Source organism: Anser anser (assembly GCF_964211835.1).
Source record: "Anser anser genome assembly, chromosome: 22".
NCBI lineage: Eukaryota > Metazoa > Chordata > Aves > Anseriformes > Anatidae > Anser > Anser anser.
This window is the reverse complement of record NC_139743.1, coordinates 714060-738233: the sequence shown is the minus strand read 5'-3', so window position 1 is coordinate 738233 and position 24174 is coordinate 714060. Positions and strand designations below refer to the sequence as shown.

General features: G+C 47.9%; 3 long non-coding RNA genes across 3 annotated transcripts in view; 2 read left to right on the top strand and 1 right to left on the bottom strand.

Annotated features, from left to right (window-relative positions):
• LOC310885166 overlaps positions 1 to 24174 on the top strand; it is a 331937-nt gene that overhangs the window by 321 nt on the left and 307442 nt on the right. The window lies entirely within an intron of this gene.
• On the bottom strand, positions 19 to 22916 carry LOC310885167. Its single transcript, XR_014574582.1, has 2 exons — positions 22042 to 22916; positions 19 to 528 (listed from the first exon to the last, which is right to left on the bottom strand). It is a non-coding gene; the product is annotated as an uncharacterized lncRNA (long non-coding RNA).
• On the top strand, positions 4200 to 15523 carry LOC310885165. The gene is made up of 2 exons (XR_014574580.1): positions 4200 to 7315; positions 15300 to 15523. It is a non-coding gene; the product is annotated as an uncharacterized lncRNA (long non-coding RNA).

Below are 24174 nucleotides of genomic sequence, written 5' to 3'. Positions count from 1 at the left end.
CTCAGAATGACATTTGTCCTCATGGTAGGACATACCCTACGAAGGCAGTTGCTATTAGGGTGAGTAGGAGGATTACTCCTGTGTTTCAGGTTTCTTTGTATAGGTAGGAGCCGTAGTAGAGGCCTCGTCCGATGTGTAAGTAGATGCAGATAAAGAAGAGCGAAGCACCGTTGGCGTGGAGGTTGCGGATGAGCCATCCGTACTGGACGTCTCGGCATGTGTGAGCTACTGAGGAGAAGGCGAGTGAAGTGTCTGCGGTGTAGTGTATGGCTAGTAGCAGGCCTGTTAGGATTTGTGTGGCTAAGCAGATGGCTAGAAGGGAGCCGAAGTTTCATCAGGCAGAGATGTTGGAGGGGGCGGGTAGGTCGATTAGGGAGTTGTTGATTATTTTTAGTAGGGGATGGGATTTGCGGATGTTAGGGGCCATTAGTGAGTCTGTGTGTTATTAGGATTATTACCAGGATGGAGAGGGCGAAGGATCCTAGGTAGGCCTTAATTAGCCCTGTGTGTATTGAGGTTGCGGCTTTGCTTGCGGCTACTTGTAGTTCAGCAAGGCCCTCTGGCCCTATTTTTTTGAGTCAGGAGAGGTCGATCAAGTGTAGGGCAATGTTTTGTCCCTTTTCTAGTAGGTTTTTGGAGAAGAATCGGTGTACTAGGGGGTTGAAGTACCCTAATGCAGAGGAGAAGTTTATGAGGGGGTTTGGTTTGGGGTGAGTGAGGGTGTGTGATATGTTCGATAGTTCTAGGGCTAGGATGATTCCTAGGATTGTTATGAGGATGGCAGCGGTTTTGGTGATAAAGGGTATGGTTATTGGGGGGGTTTTGGTTGGTGTGATGAAAGAGGTAATGATTATTCCTGCTGTAATGCTGCCTAGGGCGAGTCGGGTTAGGGGGGCGGTGATTAGTGGGTTGTTTTCGTTTATTGATACTATTGGGGGGATTCGGGTTTGTCCAGCTTGGACTAGGATGGTTATGCGGATGCTGTAGGTTGCGGTGAATGCTGTGGCTATAAGGGTTAGGAGTAGGGCTCAAGTATTTAGGTATGATGTGTTTAAGCTTTCGATGATGAGGTCTTTTGAGTAGAATCCGGCTAGGAATGGGGTTCCTATCAGCGCCAGGTTTCCGATGGTTAGGCAGGAAGTAGTGACTGGGAGTATTTTCTGTAGGCCTCCTATCTTTCGGATATCTTGTTCTCCGTTTAGGTTGTGGATGATAGACCCTGAGCATAGGAATAGTATGGCTTTAAAGAAGGCATGGGTTGAGATGTGTAGGAAGGCTAGTTGTGGGAGGTTTAGTCCGATAGTGACTATTATTAGTCCTAGTTGGCTGGATGTTGAGAAAGCAATGATTTTTTTGATGTCATTTTGGGTTAGGGCGCATGTGGCAGCGAATAGGGTTGATAGAGCACCTAGGCATAGGCAGGCAGTTAGGGCTGTCTGGTTGGTGGCTAGCAGGGGGTGCATGCGGATGAGCAGGAAGATTCCGGCTACTACTATGGTACTGGAGTGCAGTAGGGCTGATACTGGGGTGGGGCCTTCTATTGCTGCGGGCAGTCATGGGTGGAGTCCAAATTGGGCGGATTTTCCTGCGGCTGCGAGGATTAATCCTATGAGGGGGAGGATTGGGGTTTGGTGGGGGTGTACGGCTTGTTGGATCTCTCAGGTGTTGAATGTTGAAGCTAGTCATGCTATGCTCAGGGTCAGTCCGACGTCTCCGATTCGGTTGTAGATTACGGCTTGTAGGGCGGCGGTGTTGGCATCTGCTCGGCCTTGTCATCAGCCGATGAGAAGGAAGGACATGATTCGTACTCCTTCCCAGCCTACGAATAGGAGGAATATGTTGTTTGCGGTTGTTAGGAGGAGTATGGCGACTAGGAATGTCAGTAGGTAGGTGAAAAATTTTGTTACGTATGGCTCTGAGGCCATGTATCATATGGCGAATTGTAGGATTGATCATGTTACAAATAGGGCGATTGGAAGAAATGTTATTGAGTATTGGTCTATTTTTAGGCTCAGGGGGATTTTAAAGTTTATAATGAATTTTCACTCCCAGTGGCAGGTGACAGATTCTACTCCCGAGTAGATGAATGCGGTTGTAGGGGCTAGGCTAATTAGGAATGCGGTTTTAACAGCGCGGGTGGTGGCTTGTGGGGTGTTTTTAAAGTTTTTAAATAGAAATGGCAGGATGATTGGGGTTAGGAGGATTGTCAGCGTGAGTAGTGTGAGGGAGTTGATTAGTAGTGTGGGGTTCACTCCTTTTACTTGGATTTGCACCAAGATGGGTGGTTCCTAAGACCAGTGGATTGCTGTTATCCTTTAAAAGTAAGGGGGCTGAGGTTTTAGGCTCAGATGTAAGAGTTAGCAGCTCTTGTTGGTTAAACCCTCCCCTCGGCAGGTAAGAAGGTTTGAACTTCTATTCTTAGAATCACAGTCTAATGTTTGGTTTAAACTATACTTGCATGAGGGGATTCCGGAGATCAGTTCGGGTTTGAGGATTAGGAGGAATATTGGGATAATGTGGAGTGTTATGAGCAGGTGTTCTCGCGTGGTTGAGTTTTGCATAGATGTGATGTGGGAGGGGATTGAGCCTCGTTGGGTCATTAGTAGTATGAATAAGGTGTAGGAGGCGGTTAGTAGGGTTGCGATTCCTGTTAGGATGATCGTGAAGGCAGATCAGTTGAATAAGGTGATTATAATGGTTAGCTCTGCTATGAGGTTTGTTGTTGGGGGTAAGGCTATGTTTGTTAGATTGGCCAGCAATCATCAGGTAGCTATGAGTGGTAGGAGAGGTTGTAGGCCTCGTGTGAGTAGTAGAATTCGGCTGTGCGTACGTTCACAGTTTGTGTTGGCTAGGCAGAATAGTATGGAGGAAGTTAGTCCATGGGAAATTATTAGGATCATTGCCCCTGAGAATGATCAGTGGGTTTGGATTATTCCTGCGGCGATAACTAGGCCTATGTGGCTAACGGATGAATAAGCGATTAGTGATTTTAGGTCTGTCTGTCGTAGGCAGATTGAGCTAGTCATTAGGGCGCCTCATAGGGCCAGGGTTAGGAAGGGGTAGTGCAGGAGGTTGGACAGTGGGCCCATAAATAGAGTGACTCGTATAATTCCGTATCCTCCTAGCTTTAGTAGTAGGGCGGCGAGGAGTATTGAGCCTGCGATGGGTGCTTCTACGTGGGCTTTTGGCAGTCAGAGGTGTAGGCCGTATAGTGGGGCTTTTACTATGAATGCTATGAGCAGTGCTAGACCTGATAGTATTCCTGTCCATGAGGTGGATAGGGTTGGGTGGGTTAGTTGTAGGGTTGGCAGGTGCAGGGTGCCAATTTTCACGTATAGGTGTATGATTGTGATTAGCAGGGGTAGAGAGCTTACTGGCGTGTAGAATAGCAGGTAGATGCCAGCGCTTAGGCGTTCTGGTTGGTTCCCCCATCGGGTGATTAAGATTAGGGTGGGAATGAGGGTTGCTTCAAATGAGATGTAAAATAGTGCTAGTTCTGTGGTGGAAAAGGCTAGTAGGATGAATGGCTGGACTGCGACTAAGGTTGAGATAAAGATTCGTTTGCGTTGTAGGGGTTCTTGTTGCAGGTGGTTTTGGCTTGCTATGATTATGAGTGGGAGTAGTCAGCAGGATAGTACTAGGAGGGGGGATGAGATTTGGTCAATTCCTGTTCAGTTGGATAAAAATTTGTAGGGGTAGTAGGTTGGGATTAATCACTGTAGGCTTAGGGCAGCGATTAGGAGGCTGTATAAGGTGGTGTTAGTCCATAGAAATTTTGGTGGAGACAGCAGGGCTGTTGGAAGAAGTATGATTGTGGGTAGGATGATTTTTAGCATTGCAGGAGGTTTAGGTTGTGTAGATGGTCGGAGCCATGTGTGCGGGTGGAGGCTACTAGGATGGCCAGGCCTGTGCCCGCCTCACACGCTGAGAAGGTTAGCATGAGAATTGGTACCATGGTGAATGAGGAGACTTGGTTTTCGATGGATCATATTGATAGGCCTACGAATATCGATAATATTATGCTTTCAAGGCATAGTAGGGCGGATACTAGGTGGGTTCGGTGGAAGGCTAGTCCTAGTCCGCTGAAAATGAAGGCTGAGTAGAAGCTTAAATGTAGGGGCGACATAAAAAAGTTACAGGGTTGGCTGTAATCTGCTGGGTCGAAACCAGCTATCTTTTTGGTTAGACTAACTTTCTGTTATTCTGCTCATTCTAGGCCCCCTTGAATTCACTCGTAGGCCAGTCCGAGTGTTAGGAGAAGGAGGATCACTACAGTTCAGGTGAGGGTCATTAGGGGGGATTGGAGTTGGACGGCTCATGGCAGGGGGAGTAGGAGGGCAATTTCTAGGTCGAATAGGACGAACAGGATGGCTACTGAGGAAGAATCGGACTGAGAATGGTAATCGAGCAGATCCAAGTGGGTCGAATCCACATTCGTACGGTGAGAGTTTCTCTGAGTCGGGGTTTATTTGGGCGAGTCAGAAGTTTAATGCGGTTAGGGCGGCGCTTAGGATTGATGATAGGGCGAATATGAACATGAGTGCGTTCATTGCTCTCCTCTGGGTTTATACCAGATTCTAGAGATTGGAAGTCAATTGTAATTAATATACTAGAAGAGCAAGATCCTCATCAGTAGATGGTTATGTAGAGGAATAGTCAGATGACGTCTACGAAGTGTCAGTATCAGGCTGCTGCCTCGAATCCGAAGTGGTGGTCTGATGTAAAGTGGAACTTGATCAGTCGGAAGAGGCAGACGGTCAGGAAGGAGGATCCGATGATTACGTGGAGTCCGTGGAATCCAGTGGCAACGAAGAAGGTAGATCCGTAGACGCTATCGGCGATTGAGAATGGGGCTTCGTGGTATTCTATTGCTTGTAGGGCTGTGAAGTAGAATCCCAGGAGGATCGTTAGGGTTAGGGCGTGGATGGCGTGTTTTCGGTTTCCTTCTGTGATGCTGTGATGGGCTCACGTTACGGTAACGCCTGAGGCTAGTAGGATGGCTGTGTTTAGTAGGGGGACTTCTATCGGGTTGAGTGGTTTAATTCCTGTTGGGGGTCATTGGCCTCCTAGTTCTGGGGTTGGGGCCAGGCTCGAGTGGAAGAACGCTCAGAAGAACCCTAAGAAGAAGAATGCTTCGGATGTGATGAAAAGGATTATGCCGTATCGTAGGCCTTTCTGGACTGTGGGAGTGTGATGGCCTTGGAAGGTGCTTTCTCGTACAATGTCTCGTCATCATTGGAGTATTACTAGGAGTATTGAGATGAGGCCTAGGGTTAGTAGTATGGATGAGTTGTAGTGGAATCACATGATTAATCCTGAGGTTGTGAGTAGGGCGGCGGCTGCCCCGAAGATTGGTCAAGGGCTTGGGTCAACTATGTGGTATGAGTGTGCTTGGTGTGCCATTAGATGTTTTCTTGTAAGTATAGGCTTAGAAGGAGCACGAAGACGTAGGCCTGGATTATGGCTACTGCTACTTCTAGGATGGTTAGGAGTAGTAGGATGATTATTGTTAGGATGGATACTGCAGGAAGGGTGGGTATTAATGCAATGGAGGCTGTAGAGATGAGTTGGATGAGTAAGTGTCCTGCTGTAAGGTTGGCTGTAAGGCGGACTCCGAGGGCTAGGGGGCGGATTAGTAGGCTGGTTGTTTCGATCAGGATTAGTGCGGGGATTAGGGGTGTAGGGGTACCTTCGGGTAATAGGTGGGCTAAAGAGGCTGATGGTTGGTTTCGTAGGCCTGTTAGTAGTGTGGCGAGCCATAGTGGGAAGGCTAGGGCTATGTTCATAGATAGTTGGGTGGTTGGGGTGAATGTATATGGAAGGAGGCCTAGAAGGTTGATTGTAAGAAGTATGATTATTAGGGATGTAAATATTATGGCTCATTTGTGGCCATTTTTGTTGAGTGGGACTATTAGTTGTTTTGTGATTAGGTGAAGGAGTCATGTTTGGATAGTAGAAAGGCGGTTGTTGATTCATCGGTTGTTTGGGGACGGGAATAGTAGGGCTGGGAAGAGTAGGGATAGTAGGATTAAGGGGATGCCAAATAGATTGGGGCTGGAAAATTGGTCAAAGAAGCTTAGGTTCATGGTCAGGATCATGGTGTGGGTTTGGTAGTGAGGGAGGTCTTATTTGATGGGGGGTTGGTTGTGGTGAAGGCTAGTAGTTTTGGTTGGATGAGGAGTGCTAGGGTTAATCAGGTTATAATTATGATTGAAAATCATGGTGCGGGGTTAAGCTGTGGCATATCATTAAGGAGGGGGAAGTCCCTCTTTGGCTAGCTTAAAAGGCTAGTGCTGTTGCATAGCTTCTTAATGATTAGGATGATGATAGAAGGGACGATCAGGCCTCGAAATGTGGGAGTGGGGTTGATTCTACTACAATGGGTATGTAGCTGTGATTAGCCCCGCAAATTTCTGAGCATTGTCCGTAAAAAATCCCAGGCCGGGTGGTAATGAATGAAGTTTGGTTTAGTCGGCCTGGGATTGCGTCTGTTTTAACTCCGAGCGTTGGGACTGCTCAGGAGTGGAGTACGTCTCCTGCAGTAATGATCACGCGGATGGGGGATTCTATTGGGATAACTACGCGGTGGTCAACTTCTAGCAGTCGGAAGTGGCCGTTGGGTAAGTCTGGGGTGGGCACTATGTAGGAGTCGAATGATAGGTCTTTGAAGTCTGTGTATTCGTAGCTTCAGTATCATTGGTGGCCGATGGCTTTTAGGGTGAGGTCTGGTTCATCGATTTTGTCCATTATGTAGAGGATTTGTAGGGATGGGAGGGCGAGGAGTACCAGGACGATAGCAGGTAGGATTGTCCAGATCAGCTCTACTTCTTGGGCGTCTACAGCATTGGACGAGAGTTTTTCTGTTAGTATGTGGGCTAAAAGGTAGAGAACTAGGCTGCAGATAGCTAGGGCAACGATTAGGGCGTGGTCGTGGAATTCAACGAGTTCTTCTATGATGGGTGATGAGGCGTCTTGGAATCCTAGTTGGGAGTGGTTGGCCACATGAGATGTACAGGATTTTTACCTGTGATTTAGTCTTGACAAGGCTATGTAATTGGTTTACTAACGTCTCATAAGAAAGAAGCATGAGCGGTTAATGCAGTTGGCTTGAAACCAGCATGTGAGGGTTCGATTCCTTCCTTTCTTGTACTTGGACGAAGGCCGGTTCCTCGAAAGTATGGTATGGGGGAGGGCAGCCGTGGATTCATTCAACGTTTGTGGTAGTTAGTTCTGGTTGTAGGACTTTTCGTTTGGCCGAAAAGGCTTCTCAGATGATGAATATTAGTATGATTACGGCTACTATTGAGATTAGGGAGCCGATGGAGGAAATGGTGTTTCATAGTGTGTAGGCGTCGGGATAGTCCGAGTATCGTCGGGGTATTCCTGCTAGGCCTAGGAAGTGCTGGGGGAAGAACGTTAGGTTTACTCTTGTAAATATTACCCCGAAGTGGGCTTTTGCTCATGTTTGGTGTGGGGTAAACCCAGTGAGTAGTGGGAATCAGTGAGTAAATCCTGCTAGAATGGCAAAGACGGCGCCTATGGATAGGACGTAGTGGAAGTGGGCAACTACGTAGTACGTGTCGTGCAGGGCGATGTCTAGGGAAGAGTTTGCAAGAACGATTCCTGTTAATCCTCCGATGGTAAATAGGAAGATAAATCCTAGAGCTCATAGTATTGGGGGGGTCTCATTTGATTGTTCCTCCGTGCAGGGTGGCTAGTCAGCTAAATACTTTGATTCCGGTAGGGATGGCAATGATTATAGTGGCTGATGTAAAGTAGGCTCGGGTATCAACGTCTATTCCTACTGTAAACATGTGGTGAGCTCAGACGATGAATCCTAGGAAGCCGATGGATAGTATGGCTCAGACTATTCCCATGTAGCCGAAGGGCTCCTTTTTGCCTGAGTAGTACGTGACTACGTGTGAGATGATTCCGAACCCCGGTAGGATCAGAATATAGACTTCTGGGTGTCCGAAGAATCAGAATAGGTGTTGGTACAGGATTGGGTCTCCTCCTCCAGCGGGGTCGAAGAATGTGGTGTTTAGGTTTCGATCAGTTAGTAATATTGTAATACCGGCGGCGAGTACGGGGAGTGATAGAAGGAGTAGGATGGCGGTAATTAGTACGGATCAGACAAATAGTGGGGTTTGGTATTGTGAGAGTGCGGGGGGTTTTATGTTGATGGCTGTGGTGATAAAGTTGATGGCCCCAAGGATGGAGGAGATACCGGCTAAGTGGAGTGAGAAGATAGCCAGGTCTACTGAAGCTCCGGCGTGGGCAAGGTCACCTGCTAGGGGAGGGTAGACAGTTCAGCCTGTGCCGGCGCCAGCTTCTACAGTGGATGAGGCTAGTAGGAGGAGGAATGATGGGGGGAGGAGTCAAAAGCTTATGTTGTTTATTCGCGGGAATGCTATGTCGGGGGCACCGATTATGAGGGGGACTAATCAGTTGCCGAATCCTCCGATCATGATGGGTATGACTATAAAGAAGCTTATTACAAAGGCGTGAGCGGTAACGATTACATTGTAAATTTGGTCGTCGCCTAGGAGAGTTCCTGGTTGTCCTAGTTCTGCGCGGATTAATAGGCTGAGTGCGGTGCCGACTATTCCTGCTCATGCCCCGAAGATGAGGTACAGGGTGCCAATATCCTTATGGTTAGTGGAAAATAGTCATCGGTTGATGAAGGTGACGGGTAAGATGGCTGAGTGTTGAAGCGTTAGGCTGTAGTCCTTTTTACAGAGGTTTAATTCCTCTTCTTATCGGCTCTGTAGTGAAATTCATGTTGAGTTGCAAGCTCATCGATGCGCACTAGGGTGCGTCAGGGTCTTTGTAGGCAGAAGCCAATTGGTTTAGGCATTTAGCTGTTAACTAGAGTTTTGTGGGATCGAAGCCCATCTGTCTAGGGAGGCTTTAGCTTAATTAAAGCGTCTGACTTGCATTCAGAAGATACAGGTTAATATTCTGTAAGTCTTAATGTGCAGAAACTAAGAGGGTTTAACTCTTATTTAAGGCTTTGAAGGCCTTCGGTTTGGGGTGTTATCCTAAGTTTCTAGACAATGGCATGTATTATTGGGGACAGGGGAAGTAAGAGGATTGATAGTGAGGCAAGGACCGCAGTAGGTGTGCTTGGGGCTTTGCTAGTGTATCATTGTTTTATGTGGTTAGAGGAGTTGGGGGGAAGGGTAATTGTTGAGTGGTATGCGAGGCGTAGGTAGAAGAAGAGGCTGAGCAGTGATAGCATGGCAATTGCCATGGCTGCTGGTGTTATTTCCTGTTTAGTTAGTTCTTGGATGATAAGTCACTTTGGTATAAAGCCTGTTAATGGGGGGAGGCCTGCTAGGGATAAAAGTACTAGTATTAGGGTGGCGTTTAGCACTGGGGTTTTTGTTCATGAGGTTGTGATCATGGATAGGTTAAGGGCTTTGATTTTGTTAAGGGCTAGGAATACGGCTGATGTTATGATTGTGTATAGGTAGAAGGTAAGTAAGGCCAATTTGGGGCTGTAAACTAGGATGATGGCGATTCAGCCTAAGTGGGAGATGGACGAGAAGGCTAGGATTTTGCGTGTTTGTGTTTGGTTCAGTCCTATTCAGCCTCCTAGTGCTGTTGAGGCTAGGGCCATGGCGGTGAGTAGAGCTGGGTCGAGGGATTTGGATGTTAGTAGGAGCAGGGTTAGTGGGGGGAATTTTATGAGGGTCGAGAGTAGCAGGGCTGTTATTAGTGGCGATCCTTGTAGTACTTCTGGGAATCAGAAGTGAAATGGCACTAGGCCCAGTTTAATAGCGATTGCTGCTGTCAGTAGTAGACAGGAGGTTGGGTGGTTTATTTGTGTGATGTCTCATTGGCCGGTGACTCAGGCATTGGTTATGCTAGAGAATAGGACCAGGGCGGAAGCAGCTGCTTGGGTTAGGAAGTATTTCGTTGCGGCTTCTACTGCTCGTGGGTGGTGGGATTTGGCAATTAGGGGAATGATGGCTAGTGCGTTGATCTCCAGTCCTGTCCAGGCCAGAACTCAGTGGTTGCTGGAAATTGTGATTGTGGTGCCCAAGATGAGGCTGAAGGTTATGATTGGGGTCGCGTAAGGGTTCATTAGTAGAGGAGGGGGTTAAACCATCATTTTCGGGGTATGGGCCCGATAGCTTGATTAGCTGACTCTACTAGAAAATAATATAAGGGAAGTATGGAGAATTTTGATTTCTCTTGTGTGGGTTCAATTCCTACTTTTCTAAGGTCAACAGGAAATGAGAGGGCTGTTATACCTCTATGTTCACTTTATCATAGTGACCCTTTGTAGTTCAGGCACATTTCCTTATGTAAGGAGGTAGGCCTGCATAGCAGATAGGTATGCTGATGTGTCAGAGGCACAGAGCTAGTGTGAGGGGTAGGAAGTTTTTTCATAGTAGGTGCATTAGTTGGTCATATCGGAATCGTGGGTATGAAGCTCGGACCCATAAGAAACCAGAAGATAGTAGGAGGACTTTTGTGGCTAGGATGACGGGGAATAGTTCTGTGGGTGGCCCTAGGGCGCTTGGGTTTAGGAATATGATGGCTGTAAGTGTATTTATTAGCATAATGTTCGCATATTCAGCTAGGAAGAATAAGGCGAAGGGTCCTGCGGCGTATTCAACGTTAAACCCTGAGACTAGCTCAGATTCACCCTCTGTGAGGTCAAAAGGAGCTCGGTTTGTCTCTGCTAGGGTGGATACGTATCATATTATTGCTAGGGGTCATGAGGAGAAAATGAAGTATAGAGGCTCCTGTGCGACGGCAAAGGAGCTGAGTGTGTAGCTTCCGCTTAGTATGATTATTGATAGCAGGATTATGGCCAGTGTCACTTCGTATGAAATGGTCTGTGCTACTGCCCGTAGGGCTCCGATTAGTGCGTATTTTGAGTTCGAGGCTCAGCCTGATCATAGGACTGAGTAGACGGCTAGGCTTGACATGGCTATTAGGAAGAGAACTCCGAGGTTTAGATCTGCTAGGGGAAATGGGAGTGGTAGTGGTGCTCAAGTGGTGAGGGCTAGGACAAGGGCTAGTATTGGTATCAGAATGAATAGAAGTGGGGAAGAGGTAGAGGGTCGGATGGGCTCTTTGGTAAATAGTTTCAGTCCGTCCGCAAATGGTTGAAGCAGGCCAAAAGGCCCGACAACGTTAGGGCCTTTGCGGGATTGTATGTAGCTTAGGATTTTCCGTTCTACTAGGGTTAGGAAGGCTACGGCAATCAGGATTGGGATGATGTATAGGAGGGATATAATGAGGCAGCTTAGTGTTGTTATTTGAATCATGGGTGAAGCTAGGGAGAGGATTTGAACCTCTGGGGAAAGGGCTTAAGCCTTCTGCACTTGCCGGGCTCTGCCACTCTAGCTGGTCCTTTTCTAGGATTGAAAGTGGTGGGGGAAGGCCCTGTTCACGGTTTAGTTGGTTTCACTGCTTAGAGGGGGGGGGCGTGCTTGTGGTATTGGCCCCACTTTCCCGGTCCTTTCGTACTGGGGAGAGTGTGTCATAGATAGAAACCGACCTGGATTGCTCCGGTCTGAACTCAGATCACGTAGGACTGTTAATCGTTGAACAAACGAACCCTTAATAGCGGCTGCACCATTAGGATGTCCTGATCCAACATCGAGGTCGTAAACCCCCCTGTCGATATGGGCTCTTGAGGGGGATTGCGCTGTTATCCCTGGGGTAGCTTGGTCCATTAATCAATTATATTGGGTCTGGTCACTGTTAGCACTTTGAGGGGTAGCTCTAGGTAAAGAGGTATGGTCTTGTTTTTGGAGGATTTGTTCTCCTCCAAGGTCGCCCCAACCGAAAAATATCGACCAGGCTCTGCGATGGTAGTGGCCCCAGTGGGGTTGATTGAGGATTCGCGGTGGTCGTTGATTTTTAAGTTCCACAGGGTCTTCTCGTCTTATGTTCACATCCCCGCTTTTGCACGGGGAGATCAATTTCACTGATTATCTGTGAGAGACAGTTAAGACCTCGTTTAGCCATTCATACAAGTCTCGATTTATGGGACAATTGATTGCGCTACCTTTGCACGGTTAGGATACCGCGGCCGTTAAACCTAAGTCACCGGGCAGGCATCACCTTCAATACTTGTTTAATTTGCTGAAGGCTATGTTTTTGGTAAACAGTCGGGCCTTATTAATTTGCCGAGTTCCTTTCACAGATTTTAATCGCTCTTATAGGCGCTCCTGAGTCGGGTTAACAGGGTTAGTTAATACGTGGTCTTGTAGGGGTTTTTGTATCTGTCTAGGTCTGTTAATAATGTTTCTATGTAAGCTTGCGCCGTTAGAGGGGTGTGGCCCTGAGTTACTTATTTTAGCATTAATTCTCCTATATTCATAGGTTGACCTGTTTGTGATAAGGGAATCATCTTATTTTGGTATTTTTAGGTGGTGGAGCTTTGACGCACTCTTTTTTGATGGCTGCTTTAGGGCCCACGGTAGGATCAGTAGTAAGAATTATCCGCTAGTCGAGGTTGTGTCCTTTTTTAATGGAGCTGTCCCTCCATTAAATAGCTCTTAATCATCTCATTAGGGTTCAGGATGTCCGGTAGGGAGGATTAAGGGGGAACTTAGATTCGTTTCACAGGTAACCAGCTATCACCCAGCTCGGTTGGCTTTTCACCTCTACTGACAAGTCATCCCACTCTTTTGCAACAGAGACGGGTTCGCTCTCTTTAACTGCTTGAAAGTAGCTCGCTTGGGTTTCGGGGGGGCAAACTTTAGTTCACTTTGCTTGGTTGTTCTCGCTAAACCATGATGCAAAAGGTACAAGGGTTGATCTTTGCTGTCTGTCGCTTTGATTGTTTCACTGCTATTTCATCTTTCCCTTACGGTACTGGGGTCTCTATCACGTCTAAGTGTCTTTTCTATCGCCTATACTAAGACTGTAAAATGCTTTAGTTTAATTAGTTTAGTAAATTCTTTAGTTTTGGTGTACTATTTGTGTGGTTGAGCTAGAGGGGGGGCTTCAAGACGATCCGGTCTAGTAGATATCTTTCAGGTGTAAGCTGAGTGCTTTGGTGTTATAGCTACGTCTTGATATTCTAAGTACAGCTTCCGGTACACTTACCTTGTTACGACTTACCTCATCTTCAGCGTATTTATGGTATTAGTTATGTGGGATGTGGCTTTTGAGGAGGGTGACGGGCGGTATGTACGTGCCCCAGGGCCGGCTTAAAGTAGGCTCTATTGTCCCACTTTACTGCTAAATCCGCCTTCCAGAAGTGGTTTCACGCTTCTTTCCGTGTGCCCTATGAATAGGGAATGTAGCCCATTTCTTCCACTCCATAGGCTATACCTTGACCTGTCTTATTAGCGGGGTGCTATTGTGTCCACTGTTGTGCTCTCATTCGAGGTGGGCTGGCGACGGCGGTATGTAGGCTGTGTTGGCAAGGGGTGGTTGGGTTAATCGGGGATTATCGATTGTAGAACAGGCTCCTCTAGGTGGGTTTGGGGCACCGCCAAGTCCTTAGAGTTTTAAGCGTTTGTGCTCGTAGTTCTCTGGCGGATACTTCGGTAAAGTAAGTATCAAGATTTAGGGCCAGGCATAGCGGGGTATCTAATCCCAGTTTGGGCCCTGGCTTTCGTGGGTTTAAATCAGTCGTTAGTTCCTAAGATCATCTTAATGGTGTGTTTAGGTGCATCTTGGGCTTATGACAGCTCAGTTGCATTTTGATCTTAGTTAGCTAGGATAGGCATTTTACCACTCTTTACGCCGTGTCAATAGGACGGTTGATTTGGGTTTCTTGTATGACCGCGGTGGCTGGCACAAGATTTACCAACCCTTGAAGTTAGGCTGTTGCTATAACTAAGTCAAGTTTGCACTCATTGCTTAATGTTAATTACTGCTGAATACCCGTGGGGGCGTGGCTTAGCGAGGCGTCTTGGGCTACTACTTGGGTGTGCCTGATACCCGCTCCTCAAGGCCTGTATGGGGGTAGGTGGTCGAGGGCGTTTACACTGGGGCGCGGATACTTGCATGTATATATTTAGCAAAAACCAACCGTAAGGTTAGGACTAAGTCTTTTGTCCGCAGGCATGTTTTATGCCATCTTGGCAACTTCAGTGCCATGCTTTGTGTTAAGCTATGTGGACGGGGGTGTGGTTAGCTGATAGTTGAGTGGTGAGTGAGAGTGAAGTATATGAAATTATTGCTTGTGTTTACTATTTTTAGTACTGGAGTTTCTCTAAGTCCTAGGACTAGGAGGAAATGGTGTTTCATAGTGTGTAGGCGTCGGGATAGTCCGAGTATCGTCGGGGTATTCCTGCTAGGCCTAGGAAGTGCTGGGGGAAGAACGTTAGGTTTACTCCTGTAAATATTACCCCGAAGTGGGCTTTTGCTCATGTTTGGTGTAGGGTAAACCCAGTGAGTAGTGGGAATCAGTGAGTAAATCCTGCTAGAATGGCAAAGACGGCGCCTATGGATAGGACGTAGTGGAAGTGGACACTATTTGTCTGATCCGTACTAATTACCGCCATCCTACTCCTTCTATCACTCCCCGTACTCGCCGCCGGTATTACAATATTACTAACTGATCGAAACCTAAACACCACATTCTTCGACCCCGCTGGAGGAGGAGACCCAATCCTGTACCAACACCTATTCTGATTCTTCGGACACCCAGAAGTCTATATTCTGATCCTACCGGGGTTCGGAATCATCTCACACGTAGTCACGTACTACTCAGGCAAAAAGGAGCCCTTCGGCTACATGGGAATAGTCTGAGCCATACTATCCATCGGCTTCCTAGGATTCATCGTCTGAGCTCACCACATGTTTACAGTAGGAATAGACGTTGATACCCGAGCCTACTTTACATCAGCCACTATAATCATTGCCATCCCTACCGGAATCAAAGTATTTAGCTGACTAGCCACCCTGCACGGAGGAACAATCAAATGAGACCCCCCCAATACTATGAGCTCTAGGATTTATCTTCCTATTTACCATCGGAGGATTAACAGGAATCGTTCTTGCAAACTCTTCCCTAGACATCGCCCTGCACGACACGTACTACGTAGTTGCCCACTTCCACTACGTCCTATCCATAGGCGCCGTCTTTGCCATTCTAGCAGGATTTACTCACTGATTCCCACTACTCACTGGGTTTACCCTACACCAAACATGAGCAAAAGCCCACTTCGGGGTAATATTTACAGGAGTAAACCTAACGTTCTTCCCCCAGCACTTCCTAGGCCTAGCAGGAATACCCCGACGATACTCGGACTATCCCGACGCCTACACACTATGAAACACCATTTCCTCCATCGGCTCCCTAATCTCAATAGTAGCCGTAATCATACTAATATTCATCATCTGAGAAGCCTTTTCGGCCAAACGAAAAGTCCTACAACCAGAACTAACTACCACAAACGTTGAATGAATCCACGGCTGCCCTCCCCCATACCATACTTTCGAGGAACCGGCCTTCGTCCAAGTACAAGAAAGGAAGGAATCGAACCCTCACATGCTGGTTTCAAGCCAACTGCATTAACCGCTCATGCTTCTTTCTTATGAGACGTTAGTAAACCAATTACATAGCCTTGTCAAGACTAAATCACAGGTAAAAATCCTGTACATCTCATGTGGCCAACCACTCCCAACTAGGATTCCAAGACGCCTCATCACCCATCATAGAAGAACTCGTTGAATTCCACGACCACGCCCTAATCGTTGCCCTAGCTATCTGCAGCCTAGTTCTCTACCTTTTAGCCCACATACTAACAGAAAAACTCTCGTCCAATGCTGTAGACGCCCAAGAAGTAGAGCTGATCTGGACAATCCTACCTGCTATCGTCCTGGTACTCCTCGCCCTCCCATCCCTACAAATCCTCTACATAATGGACGAAATCGACGAACCAGACCTCACCCTAAAAGCCATCGGCCACCAATGATACTGAAGCTACGAATACACAGACTTCAAAGACCTATCATTCGACTCCTACATAGTGCCCACCCCAGACTTACCCAACGGCCACTTCCGACTGCTAGAAGTTGACCACCGCGTAGTTATCCCAATAGAATCCCCCATCCGCGTGATCATTACTGCAGGAGACGTACTCCACTCCTGAGCAGTCCCAACGCTCGGAGTTAAAACAGACGCAATCCCAGGCCGACTAAACCAAACTTCATTCATTACCACCCGGCCTGGGATTTTTTACGGACAATGCTCAGAAATTTGCGGGGCTAATCACAGCTACATACCCATTGTAGTAGAATCAACCCCACTCCCACATTTCGAGGCCTGATCGTCCCTTCTATCATCATCCTAATCATTAAGAAGCTATGCAACAGCACTAGCCTTTTAAGCTAGCCAAAGAGGGACTTCCCCCTCCTTAATGATATGCCACAGCTTAACCCCGCACCATGATTTTCAATCATAATTATAACCTGATTAACCCTAGCACTCCTCATCCAACCAAAACTACTAGCCTTCACCACAACCAACCCCCCATCAAATAAGACCTCCCTCACTACCAAACCCACACCATGATCCTGACCATGAACCTAAGCTTCTTTGACCAATTTTCCAGCCCCAATCTATTTGGCATCCCCTTAATCCTACTATCCCTACTCTTCCCAGCCCTACTATTCCCGTCCCCAAACAACCGATGAATCAACAACCGCCTTTCTACTATCCAAACATGACTCCTTCACCTAATCACAAAACAACTAATAGTCCCACTCAACAAAAATGGCCACAAATGAGCCATAATATTTACATCCCTAATAATCATACTTCTTACAATCAACCTTCTAGGCCTCCTTCCATATACATTCACCCCAACCACCCAACTATCTATGAACATAGCCCTAGCCTTCCCACTATGGCTCGCCACACTACTAACAGGCCTACGAAACCAACCATCAGCCTCTTTAGCCCACCTATTACCCGAAGGTACCCCTACACCCCTAATCCCCGCACTAATCCTGATCGAAACAACCAGCCTACTAATCCGCCCCCTAGCCCTCGGAGTCCGCCTTACAGCCAACCTTACAGCAGGACACTTACTCATCCAACTCATCTCTACAGCCTCCATTGCATTAATACCCACCCTTCCTGCAGTATCCATCCTAACAATAATCATCCTACTACTCCTAACCATCCTAGAAGTAGCAGTAGCCATAATCCAGGCCTACGTCTTCGTGCTCCTTCTAAGCCTATACTTACAAGAAAACATCTAATGGCACACCAAGCACACTCATACCACATAGTTGACCCAAGCCCTTGACCAATCTTCGGGGCAGCCGCCGCCCTACTCACAACCTCAGGATTAATCATGTGATTCCACTACAACTCATCCATACTACTAACCCTAGGCCTCATCTCAATACTCCTAGTAATACTCCAATGATGACGAGACATTGTACGAGAAAGCACCTTCCAAGGCCATCACACTCCCACAGTCCAAAAAGGCCTACGATACGGCATAATCCTTTTCATCACATCCGAAGCATTCTTCTTCTTAGGGTTCTTCTGAGCGTTCTTCCACTCGAGCCTGGCCCCAACCCCAGAACTAGGAGGCCAATGACCCCCAACAGGAATTAAACCACTCAACCCGATAGAAGTCCCCCTACTAAACACAGCCATCCTACTAGCCTCAGGCGTTACCGTAACGTGAGCCCATCACAGCATCACAGAAGGAAACCGAAAACACGCCATCCACGCCCTAACCCTAACGATCCTCCTGGGATTCTACTTCACAGCCCTACAAGCAATAGAATACCACGAAGCCCCATTCTCAATCGCCGATAGCGTCTACGGATCTACCTTCTTCGTTGCCACTGGATTCCACGGACTCCACGTAATCATCGGATCCTCCTTCCTGACCGTCTGCCTCTTCCGACTGATCAAGTTCCACTTTACATCAGACCACCACTTCGGATTCGAGGCAGCAGCCTGATACTGACACTTCGTAGACGTCATCTGACTATTCCTCTACATAACCATCTACTGATGAGGATCTTGCTCTTCTAGTATATTAATTACAATTGACTTCCAATCTCTAGAATCTGGTATAAACCCAGAGGAGAGCAATGAACGCACTCATGTTCATATTCGCCCTATCATCAATCCTAAGCGCCGCCCTAACCGCATTAAACTTCTGACTCGCCCAAATAAACCCCGACTCAGAGAAACTCTCACCGTACGAATGTGGATTCGACCCACTTGGATCTGCTCGATTACCATTCTCAGTCCGATTCTTCCTCAGTAGCCATCCTGTTCGTCCTATTCGACCTAGAAATCGCCCTCCTACTCCCCCTGCCATGAGCCGTCCAACTCCAATCCCCCCTAATGACCCTCACCTGAACTGTAGCGATCCTCCTTCTCCTAACACTCGGACTGGCCTACGAGTGAATTCAAGGGGGCCTAGAATGAGCAGAATAACAGAAAGTTAGTCTAACCAAAAAGATAGCTGGTTTCGACCCAGCAGATTACAGCCAACCCTGTAACTTTCTTATGTCGCCCCTACATTTAAGCTTCTACTCAGCCTTCATTTTCAGCGGACTAGGACTAGCCTTCCACCGAACCCACCTAGTATCCGCCCTACTATGCCTTGAAAGCATAATATTATCGATATTCGTAGGCCTATCAATATGATCCATCGAAAACCAAGTCTCCTCATTCACCATGGTACCAATTCTCATGCTAACCTTCTCAGCGTGTGAGGCGGGCACAGGCCTGGCCATCCTAGTAGCCTCCACCCGCACACATGGCTCCGACCATCTACACAACCTAAACCTCCTGCAATGCTAAAAATCATCCTACCCACAATCATACTTCTTCCAACAGCCCTGCTGTCTCCACCAAAATTTCTATGGACTAACACCACCTTATACAGCCTCCTAATCGCTGCCCTAAGCCTACAGTGATTAATCCCAACCTACTACCCCTACAAATTTTTATCCAACTGAACAGGAATTGACCAAATCTCATCCCCCCTCCTAGTACTATCCTGCTGACTACTCCCACTCATAATCATAGCAAGCCAAAACCACCTGCAACAAGAACCCCTACAACGCAAACGAATCTTTATCTCAACCTTAGTCGCAGTCCAGCCATTCATCCTACTAGCCTTTTCCACCACAGAACTAGCACTATTTTACATCTCATTTGAAGCAACCCTCATTCCCACCCTAATCTTAATCACCCGATGGGGGAACCAACCAGAACGCCTAAGCGCTGGCATCTACCTGCTATTCTACACGCTAGTAAGCTCTCTACCCCTGTTAATCACAATCATACACCTATACGTGAAAATTGGCACCCTGCACCTGCCAACCCTACAACTAACCCACCCAACCCTATCCACCTCATGGACAGGAATACTATCAGGTCTAGCACTGCTCATAGCATTCATAGTAAAAGCCCCACTATACGGCCTACACCTCTGACTGCCAAAAGCCCACGTAGAAGCACCCATCGCAGGCTCAATACTCCTCGCCGCCCTACTACTAAAGCTAGGAGGATACGGAATTATACGAGTCACTCTATTTATGGGCCCACTGTCCAACCTCCTGCACTACCCCTTCCTAACCCTGGCCCTATGAGGCGCCCTAATGACTAGCTCAATCTGCCTACGACAGACAGACCTAAAATCACTAATCGCTTATTCATCCGTTAGCCACATAGGCCTAGTTATCGCCGCAGGAATAATCCAAACCCACTGATCATTCTCAGGGGCAATGATCCTAATAATTTCCCATGGACTAACTTCCTCCATACTATTCTGCCTAGCCAACACAAACTATGAACGTACGCACAGCCGAATTCTACTACTCACACGAGGCCTACAACCTCTCCTACCACTCATAGCTACCTGATGATTGCTGGCCAATCTAACAAACATAGCCTTACCCCCAACAACAAACCTCATAGCAGAGCTAACCATTATAATCACCTTATTCAACTGATCTGCCTTCACGATCATCCTAACAGGAATCGCAACCCTACTAACCGCCTCCTACACCTTATTCATACTACTAATGACCCAACGAGGCTCAATCCCCTCCCACATCACATCTATGCAAAACTCAACCACGCGAGAACACCTGCTCATAACACTCCACATTATCCCAATATTCCTCCTAATCCTCAAACCCGAACTGATCTCCGGAATCCCCTCATGCAAGTATAGTTTAAACCAAACATTAGACTGTGATTCTAAGAATAGAAGTTCAAACCTTCTTACCTGCCGAGGGGAGGGTTTAACCAACAAGAGCTGCTAACTCTTACATCTGAGCCTAAAACCTCAGCCCCCTTACTTTTAAAGGATAACAGCAATCCACTGGTCTTAGGAACCACCCATCTTGGTGCAAATCCAAGTAAAAGGAGTGAACCCCACACTACTAATCAACTCCCTCACACTACTCACGCTGACAATCCTCCTAACCCCAATCATCCTGCCATTTCTATTTAAAAACTTTAAAAACACCCCACAAGCCACCACCCGCGCTGTTAAAACCGCATTCCTAATTAGCCTAGCCCCTACAACCGCATTCATCTACTCGGGAGTAGAATCTGTCACCTGCCACTGGGAGTGAAAATTCATTATAAACTTTAAAATCCCCCTGAGCCTAAAAATAGACCAATACTCAATAACATTTCTTCCAATCGCCCTATTTGTAACATGATCAATCCTACAATTCGCCATATGATACATGGCCTCAGAGCCATACGTAACAAAATTTTTCACCTACCTACTGACATTCCTAGTCGCCATACTCCTCCTAACAACCGCAAACAACATATTCCTCCTATTCGTAGGCTGGGAAGGAGTACGAATCATGTCCTTCCTTCTCATCGGCTGATGACAAGGCCGAGCAGATGCCAACACCGCCGCCCTACAAGCCGTAATCTACAACCGAATCGGAGACGTCGGACTGACCCTGAGCATAGCATGACTAGCTTCAACATTCAACACCTGAGAGATCCAACAAGCCGTACACCCCCACCAAACCCCAATCCTCCCCCTCATAGGATTAATCCTCGCAGCCGCAGGAAAATCCGCCCAATTTGGACTCCACCCATGACTGCCCGCAGCAATAGAAGGCCCCACCCCAGTATCAGCCCTACTGCACTCCAGTACCATAGTAGTAGCCGGAATCTTCCTGCTCATCCGCATGCACCCCCTGCTAGCCACCAACCAGACAGCCCTAACTGCCTGCCTATGCCTAGGTGCTCTATCAACCCTATTCGCTGCCACATGCGCCCTAACCCAAAATGACATCAAAAAAATCATTGCTTTCTCAACATCCAGCCAACTAGGACTAATAATAGTCACTATCGGACTAAACCTCCCACAACTAGCCTTCCTACACATCTCAACCCATGCCTTCTTTAAAGCCATACTATTCCTATGCTCAGGGTCTATCATCCACAACCTAAACGGAGAACAAGATATCCGAAAGATAGGAGGCCTACAGAAAATACTCCCAGTCACTACTTCCTGCCTAACCATCGGAAACCTGGCGCTGATAGGAACCCCATTCCTAGCCGGATTCTACTCAAAAGACCTCATCATCGAAAGCTTAAACACATCATACCTAAATACTTGAGCCCTACTCCTAACCCTTATAGCCACAGCATTCACCGCAACCTACAGCATCCGCATAACCATCCTAGTCCAAGCTGGACAAACCCGAATCCCCCCAATAGTATCAATAAACGAAAACAACCCACTAATCACCGCCCCCCTAACCCGACTCGCCCTAGGCAGCATTACAGCAGGAATAATCATTACCTCTTTCATCACACCAACCAAAACCCCCCCAATAACCATACCCTTTATCACCAAAACCGCTGCCATCCTCATAACAATCCTAGGAATCATCCTAGCCCTAGAACTATCGAACATATCACACACCCTCACTCACCCCAAACCAAACCCCCTCATAAACTTCTCCTCTGCATTAGGGTACTTCAACCCCCTAGTACACCGATTCTTCTCCAAAAACCTACTAGAAAAGGGACAAAACATTGCCCTACACTTGATCGACCTCTCCTGACTCAAAAAAATAGGGCCAGAGGGCCTTGCTGAACTACAAGTAGCCGCAAGCAAAGCCGCAACCTCAATACACACAGGGCTAATTAAGGCCTACCTAGGATCCTTCGCCCTCTCCATCCTGGTAATAATCCTAATAACACACAGACTCACTAATGGCCCCTAACATCCGCAAATCCCATCCCCTACTAAAAATAATCAACAACTCCCTAATCGACCTACCCGCCCCCTCCAACATCTCTGCCTGATGAAACTTCGGCTCCCTTCTAGCCATCTGCTTAGCCACACAAATCCTAACAGGCCTGCTACTAGCCATACACTACACCGCAGACACTTCACTCGCCTTCTCCTCAGTAGCTCACACATGCCGAGACGTCCAGTACGGATGGCTCATCCGCAACCTCCACGCCAACGGTGCTTCGCTCTTCTTTATCTGCATCTACTTACACATCGGACGAGGCCTCTACTACGGCTCCTACCTATACAAAGAAACCTGAAACACAGGAGTAATCCTCCTACTCACCCTAATAGCAACTGCCTTCGTAGGGTATGTCCTACCATGAGGACAAATGTCATTCTGAGGGGCCACCGTAATCACCGACCTATTCTCAGCCATCCCGTACATTGGGCAAACTCTAGTAGAATGAGCCTGAGGAGGATTCTCAGTAGACAATCCAACCTTAACCCGATTCTTCGCCATCCACTTCCTACTGCCCTACCTAATTGCAGGAATCACCCTAGTCCACCTAACCTTCCTACACGAATCGGGCTCAAATAACCCACTAGGAATCGTATCAGACTGCGACAAAATCCCATTCCACCCATACTTCTCCATTAAAGACAGCTTAGGGCTTACCCTAATAATCACCCCTCTAATAGCACTAGCCCTATTTTCACCGAACCTCCTGGTTCTTGGAATCCTAGTTGGGAGTGGTTGGCCACATGAGATGTACAGGATTTTTACCTGTGATTTAGTCTTGACAAGGCTATGTAATTGGTTTACTAACGTCTCATAAGCAAGAAGCATGAGCGGTTAATGCAGTTGGCTTGAAACCCATCCCCAGTGGTGCCAGTGCACTCTCTGCACTCACTGCACTGCATCCCCAGTGGTGCCAGTGCACTCTCTGGACTCACTGCACTGCATCCCCAGTGGTGCCAGTGCACTCTGTGGACTCACTGCTGTGCATCCCCATTGGTGCCAGTGCACTCTCTGGACTCACTGCACTGCATCCCCAGTGGTGCCAGTGCACTCTCTGGACTCACTGCACTGCATCCCCAGTGGTGCAAGTGCACTCTCTGGACTCACTGCAGTGCATCCCAAGTGGTGCCAATGCACTCTCTGGACTCACTGCAGTGCATCCGCAGTGGTGCCAGTACACTCACTGGACTCAATGCACTGCATCCCCAGTGGTGCCAGTGCACTCTCTGGACTCACTGAAGTGCATCTCCAGTGGTGCCAGTGATCTCTCTGGACTCACTGCAGTGCATCCACAGTGGTGCCAGTGCACTCTCTGGACTCACTGCACTGCATCCCCAGTGGTGCCAGTGCACTCTCTGGACTCACTGCACTGCATCCCCAGTGGTGCCAGTGCACTCTCTGGACTCACTGCACTGCATCCCCAGTGGTGCCAGTGCACTCTCTGGACTCACTGCACTGCATCTCCAATGGTGCCAGTGCACTCTCTGGACTCACTGCACTGCATCCCCAGTGGTGCCAATGCACTCTCTGGACTCACTGCTGTGCATCCCCAGTGGTGCCAGTGCACTCTCTGGACTCACTGTACTGCATCCCCAGTGGTGCCAGAGCACTCTCTGGACTCACTGCACTGCATCCCCAGTGGTGCCAGTGCACTCTCTGGACTCACTGCTGTGCATCCCCATTGGTGCCAGTGCACTCTCTGGACTCACTGCACTACATCCCCAGTGGTGTCAGTGCACTCTCTGTACTCACTGCACTGCATCCCCAGTGGTGCAAGTGCACTCTCTGGACTCACTGCAGTGCATCCCAGGTGGTGCCAATGCACTCTCTGGACTCACTGCAGTGCATCCGCAGTGGTGCCAGTACACTCACTGGACTCAATGCACTGCATCCCCAGTGGTGCCAGTGCACTCTCTGCACTCACTGAAGTGCATCTCCAGTGGTGCCAGTGATCTCTCTGGA